Consider the following 7,460-nt stretch of genomic DNA (forward strand, 5'->3'; position numbering starts at 1 on the left):
TTTCGCCCCCCCCCCCCCCCCTTTTCTTAACTTCGTATTTTAAAGTCTGGTTTCCTAGGGTTCACTCCTGGTTCAGTATAATTTAGCGGTAAGCCGATGATCGGTCTAAAGATTTCGCTAAATGCCTTGCTTGTATGTCTTCTACCCTATGACAAGGAGATCTGTGTCTGAAGACACACATTCAAACTTCAGGCAGTTAACAGAACAGACTTAGCTTTCACTTCCTGAGTACACAGGGCCTAAAGGTCAGTCAGAGGTGAGTGCCTGCAGCCTTTTTCCAAAGGCCTTTCCTAACCACGTGCCTGTGCACAGCCTTCTAGATCCCTAGGAATAGGGTGGAGCTTTTCAAAGTTCCCTGTGGTTTCCTAGTTCTCCAGGGCTTACTTTAAAACTTCTGCTGTTGTTGGCCAGGCTTCTGTTTGTTCCAACCAAAATCACAACCTTAGGCTGCTGAGATATTATTAGAAGATTGCTATTGTTTTTGGTAATGCCCTAGGAATACCACCTTCCCTCCCCCGCCACCCCCAGCTGTGAGTCAAATCGAATAGCCATAACACCTTGGGAATGGAGATTTTTCGGGTAGCTTCTAACTTGGAAAAAATATTGACTGTGCTCTAGGAATGGGCTTTTAACAGAACTCCAAGAGAAATCAGACTTCTCCATCAGCTTTGAGACTGCTAACTTTTCATGGCTACTGGCCCACCAAGCTGGGGAGGGACAGAGGGCTGGACACCACTGTCTTGTTGAAGTTCAGTAGTTTCTCTTGGATAGATAATTTTCAGTTCAGTCAGTGGCTTTGGTACATTTCTAGAGTACTCAAATGGTTGACTTTAGTTGTATTGCCAGTGTTTTTGTTATTTTTATGGGAGAGTGGTTCACCAAGATCCTCACTTCACTGTTCTAGAAGTTGATCTCCCTTGAAACCATTTTTTTTTTAAGTACCTCAGGCTGCCCTGGTGGCGCAGTGGTTGAGAGTCCGCCTGCCGATGCAGGGGACACGGGTTCGTGCCCCGGTCTGGGAAGATCCCACATGCCGCGGAGCGGCTGAGCCCGTGAGCCATGGCCGCTGAGCCTGCGCGTCCGGAGCCTGTGCCCCGCAACGGGAGAGGCCACAACAGTGAGAGGCCCGCGTACCGCAAAAAAAAAAAAAAAAAAAAAAAAAAATTAACAAGACCAAACACAGGTCCTTTAGAAACACTAAATGCAAACTTCAGAGAAGAGTAACTAAGCAAAAAGGACTGTGCTCAGCTGAGTGCGGGGTTCCCTTGCTCACGCTTGTTGCCTTACGGCTGCGAGATGGCTGTTTCTCCTCTCAGGAAAGGGGAAGAAGAGGGGATGAAGCTTACGCAGGAGGTGGAACCTGTGTCTGGGAAAGTTTTTGCTTTCCCCACCTGCAAGGGTATCTGGGAAGCTAAACATGTCACTGGAACACAGTTGCTGCCAGGAACACGATTTGGGTGAAGAAGAGAGAAGAATGGATATTGCGTAGGCAAGCAGAGGTTTCTGCCTCAATAATTATACACCAATACATCTGAAAACTTGGGTAAAAAGGATAAATTTCTAGAAAAATGCAAATTTCATATGACCAAATAGAAAACTAAGTGTATATACACTTGGATGTACAGAAAAACCCCTGTTCTACTGACCTTCAAGCACAACCAGTTTTTACCATTTATTGAGGTTTGTCTTATACAAGTTGTTCCATACAATAGAAAACATAAGAGAGAGGGAGAGCTGCTTTACTTATTTTAGAGGCTAGTATAACCATAATGACAAAACTGATTAAGGAAAGTGAAAGAAAACAAAGTGAACATTAATGCAAAATTAATTAATTAACGAATCAATTAAATATTGGGCAGTCAAATCCAATGGTGTGTTTTTAAAAAACATAACTTATCAGGATCAGATAGGGGTTAGCTAAGATTTCATGGTTAGTTAAAAACCCAAAGTATTGATATATTGATGTAAAATTCATCACACAAATGGAGTAGAGAAGAAAAATCACCTCATCTTCTCCATACATGCAGGAAATTCTTGACATAGTTTATGATGAAATGTTAGAAAACTAGGGAAAAAAGGGAGTTTCTTTAACTTAATAAAACCTTCAGCAAACATCATACTTAAACCTTTAGATACATTCTTTTCAAGGTCTGGAACAAAACAAATATGGTTATTTAACCATAACTATTAGTATGGCATTAGAAGGCCTCACTAACCAAGACAATGAACCTCATCACCACCATCACCACTGACAACAAAATGTTCAAGTGTCAACAGGGTAAAGACAAAACTGATATTAGTTGCAGATGACACGCTCTTTTACATAGCAAACCCAACGGAGTCAAGAGACAGAGAACTAAAAAGAGGGTTCAGCAAGATAACTGGAGATGGTGCCCCGCATACAATAACCAATAGGGTTTGTTTTGACAGCAGTAGTCAATACCAATTGAAAATATAAGAGAAAGTAAAATTACCTTTCACAATAGTATCGGAAACTATCAAGTATTTATGATCTTATATAATGAAAACTACATAAGATCTTTTTGAAGTAAAATTTAAAACTTTATTAAAGGATATAAAAAAGACCTGAACAAACGGAGAGATATACCATATTCATGGATAATGTGACTTAGCAATTGTAAAGACGCCAAATTCCTCCAAATTAATGTACAAATTCAATGTAATTCCAATAAAAATTCCAGACTTTGGGCGGAGATGGTGCAAACGAACTCCAAATTTATAAGGGGAAATGAAACTTGAAAAAGAAGAGCAAAGAGGAAGGACACACTGAATACTGAGACATATTACAAAGCCAAGTGCTAAAAACAGTGTGACATTGTGCAGGAATAAATAGATTAAAGAAACTAAACAGAGAACTCAAAGGCAGGTCTAGGTATACAGAGGCAGTACCATAAATCAGTGGAGGAAAAGGTGGGCTGTTTAATATATGGTATTTTAACAATTGGCTAGATGGAGAAATATAAAGGTGGGTGCCTATCTTAAGCATATGTGAAGGAAACCCCAAATGGATTAAAGACCTTAATGTGAGAGACTAAAACTGTGGATCTAATATTGAAAAATGTAAGACATATCTTTGTAACCTGGTAGTCAGGGGTAGTAGATACTTAAATACGATCCTCAAATTGTAAGGGGAAAAATTTTTAAGTTTGATTACATCACAAATCAAAGCTTCCTGTTCAAAAAAGGACACCAAAGTTAAAAGATGGTGACAGACTGAACAGAGATATTTTCTGCATGAAAATCAACAAAGGATGAATATCTAGAATGTAGAAGACATTCCTACAGAACAAGAAGAAAAAAGACAGGATTATTAGGGAAATGCAAATCAAAACTACAATGTGGTATCACTTCACACCGGTCAGGATGGCTATCATCAAAAAGTCTACAAACAATAAATGCTGGAGAGGGTGTGGAGAAAAGGGGACTCTCCTACACTGTTGGTGGGAATGTAAATTGATACAGCCACTATGGAGAACAGTATGGAGGTTCCTTAAAAAACTAAAAATAGAGCTACTGTATGATCTAGCAATCCCACTCCTGGGGATATATCCACAGAAAACCATAATTCAAAAAGATACATGCACCCCAATGTTCATTGTAGCACTATTTACAATAGCCAAGACATGAAAGCAACCTAAATGTCCATCAACAGAGGAACAGATAAAGAAGTTGTGGTACATATATACAATGGAGTATTACTCAGCCATGAAAAGGAATGAAATCATGTCACTTGCTGCAACATGGATGGAGCTAGAGATTATCATACTAAGTGAAGCCAGTCAGACAGAGAAAGACAAATATCATACCCTATCACTTATATGTGGAATATATGTGGAATCTTAAAAAAAAGGACACAAATGAACTTATTTACAAATCAGAAACAAACTCACAGACTCAGAAAACAAACTTCTGGTTACCAAACGGGAGAGGTGGCAGGGAAGGGATTAATTAAGAGGTTGGGATTAACATATACACATTATTATGAAATAGATAAGCAACAAGGACCTGCTGTGTAGCACAGGGAACTCTATTCAATACTCTGTAATAACCTATATGGGAAAAGGATCTGAAAAAGAATAGATATATGTGTACATGTAACTGAATCACTTTGCTGTACATCTGAAACTAACACAACATTGTAAATCAACTATAGTCCAATATAAAATAAAAATTTTTTGAGAAAAGAAAAAAGACAGGACACCAGACAGAACACTTTACAAAGTATATTGTGGAAATATGAGCTGTGAGCTTCGAACGCTTTGATTTAACCTTGGCTAAAATTATAGTTGGAACCAAAGGTCACAGACGACAACTTGAATATCTTGGAAGGAAAATACTTTTGAAAATGCAAGGCATGATCCTGGCTCACAGCCCTGGAGATAAGTGTAGCCGGGCTGTGAGTCCCCTGAAATCCTTTCATTTCCCAAACAGTTCAAAGTGCTCACAGCGTGGAGAAGAATGGCTCTCCTGGCCCTACAATTGCTTGGGCCTTGCTAAGTCTTTTGGTAGCTGGAGAACAAAGTAGCAGCTTCTTTGCTGAAGGAAGGAGGCAATATCCACCCCACCCCCAGGGGAACCTCAAGCTCTCTTAGCGCTAAAGGTGCAGAGCTGGGACCCCTACTCCCTACCCTAGAACCCTCAGCACCAAGAGCTAAACTCAGGAAGAGACAGAGCCTTCCTCCATTAGACCTGCCTCTTTTTTTATTTTTATTTATTTAATTTATTTATTTTTGGCTGCGTAGGGTCTTCGTCGCTGCGCGCGGGCTTTCTCTAGTTGCGCTGAGCAGGGGTACTCTTCATTGCGGTGCGCGGGCTTCTCATTGCGGTGGCTTCTCCCGTTGCAGAGCACGGGCTCTAGGTGCAAGGCCTTCAGTAGCTGTGGCTCGCGGGCTCTAGAGCGCAGGCTCAGTAGTTGTGGCGCACGGACTTAGTTGCTCCGCGGCATGTGGGATCTTCCCGGACCAGGGCTCGAACCCGTGTCCTCTGCATTGACAGGGGAATTCTTAACCACTGAGCCACCAGGGCAGCCCCGGCCTGCCTCTTTTTAAAAAAAAATTTTTTTAATTGTGGTGAAACATAAAATTGACCATCTCAAACATCTGTAAGAATACAATTCAGTAGCGTTAAATCCATTCACGTGGTTGTGCAACCAACCTCCAGACTCCTTCATCTTGGAAAACTAAAACCCTAAAACCCTATACCCACCAACTAAAACCCAAAACACCACCTCCCATTTCCCCCTGCCCCCAGCCCTGGTAACAACCGTTCTACTTTCGGTCTGTATGAGTTTGACCACTGTAGGTACCTCATGTTGTCACCAAGCCAGGTTTGTTTGCCCGACGTACAGCGAGCCAAACGCTGAGACGCTGAGGTTTGCACCAGAGAAAGGGTTTATTCACGAGGCCGGAGACGGAAGAACTGATCTAAGCTCCACCTCCTTGAAGGTAAGGGCCTCGAGGTATTTATGGGATAAAGAAGCAGGGTGGTCTGAGGTGTGGGGAGCGTGGGGAAAGGGGATTGGAACTAAGAAAAAGGTGAGGCAGTCATCCTTCTGTGCTGGTGCAGGTGCAGCTAAGTTACAGGCTTCCTCATGAGACGTATGTTCAGAAACAGGCAGTATTTTTCGTTTCCTCTAACAGTGTACAAGGGTTCCGATTTCTCCATATCTTTGTCAACACCTGTTATTTTCTGGGTTTTTTGTTTCTGGTCTTTTGTTTTTTTGATAGCAGCCATCCACAATAGGTATCTCATCATGGTTTCGGTTTGCATTTCCCTAATGATTATAGACGTGGAGCATCTTTTCATGTGTTTGTTGGCCATTTGTATATACTCTTAGGAGAAATGTCTATGCAAGTCCTTTGCCTATATTTATAATTGGGTTGTTTGTTTTTTGTTGTTAAGTTGTAGGAGTTCGTTCTTTATACTGGATCTTAACCCCTTGTCTGATGTAGGATTTGCAAATATTCTCTCCCATTCCATAGGTTGCCTTTTGCTCTGTTGATTGTATGCTTTGATGCTACACGTGCCTGTTTGCAAACTTTGTCCTCCACCTGTAAACCCCATCATGTTTCCATTGGTGGACGTCATGATGCTGGTGGTGGGCCCCAGTTTGGATGTAGTAATGGTACCCGGTATTTCTTCTCTCCTCTCCCAGGTCACCTTGCTTAGATTCCTTTGATTGTAGTAAGGCAAAGATTTCTGGGCACCAAGTAATACAGAAGAGTTCATTTTAAAAAATGGTTTTGTTTTCTAAATGCTTCTTTAGTCTCTATCCAAGAAAATGCCAAGCATATTCATATATTACCCCCTCTGTGGAAGACAGTGTTTCTTTAAATGTCCTGAGCTCCCGAGCTGGTCTGGCTCACCAGCCCCTGGGACAGACACAGCCAGGTAGGTTTGCTGCCCACAACTGGCATGGTGGCAGCTGTTGTGAGGGGGGAAGCATTCAGATCCCTCTCACAACTTTCCTTAGAAATGGTGGTCCTCCGTGGCCACTATTTATGGCAGGTTCAGTAGTGACACCACCCAACCATAGTTCTCTCACCTAATTCACCCCATGGAGGGCAAGCATTTCACTATTCTCCAATGGAAACCTTGAAAGCCTCTACAACCTCCAAGCAAAAGATTCTCTCCTGGGACTTCCCTGGTGGCGCAGTGGTTAATAATCCACCTGCCAATACAGGGGACGGACACGGGTTCGAGCCCTGGTCCGGGAAAATCCCACATGCCACGGAGCAACTAAGCCCGCATGCCACAACTACTGAGCCTGCGCTCTAGAGCCCGCGAGCCACAACTACTGAGCCCACGTGCCATAACTACTGAAGCCTGCGAGCCTAGAGCCCGTGCTCCACAACTAGAGAAGCCACGGCAATGAGAAGCCCATGCACCGCAACAAAGAGTAGCCCCCGCTCGCCCTAACTAGAGAAAGCCCGCGCACAGCAATGAAGACTCAACACAGCCAAAACTAACTAACTAACTAAATTAATTAATTAAAAAAAAAAAGATTCTCTCCTTACTGGAAGTCTAGTCTCTTTTCTGGGAAAAGGGCACACAGGTTTTAATATACCTTGTGAAGAACAATAGAAAGCGGCAGTCTGTCGATGCCATCTGCTTCCGGAGAGAAAGGAAGAGGTCGTATCATGGCGGTATCAGAGGGTCTCAGGATTTTCCCAAAGGTGACAAATCCTCCCATCTTTTTCCATCGGTAGGGGGTGAAGGCTGGTGAAAACAGAATAATTGGTAAACGCTGGTGAGGCCCTCACTGCAGGCACCCAAATATAAACAGGTGAGACTCGAGGGGCAGCCAGGGTTGGAGGGATGGGGGCTGAGAAGCAGGAGGTGATACTATTCCTATCCAGGCTCTGACCCCATATGGCCCCCATCAGCCCTGGGACCTTCAAGTGGTACATGCAGCCATTTGTCCTGTTTCTTTCACACTT

This window comes from Neophocaena asiaeorientalis, unplaced genomic scaffold (assembly GCF_003031525.2).
Source record: "Neophocaena asiaeorientalis asiaeorientalis breed wild unplaced genomic scaffold, Neophocaena_asiaeorientalis_V1.1 scaffold543, whole genome shotgun sequence".
In the NCBI taxonomy this organism is placed as follows: Eukaryota; Metazoa; Chordata; class Mammalia; order Artiodactyla; family Phocoenidae; genus Neophocaena; species Neophocaena asiaeorientalis.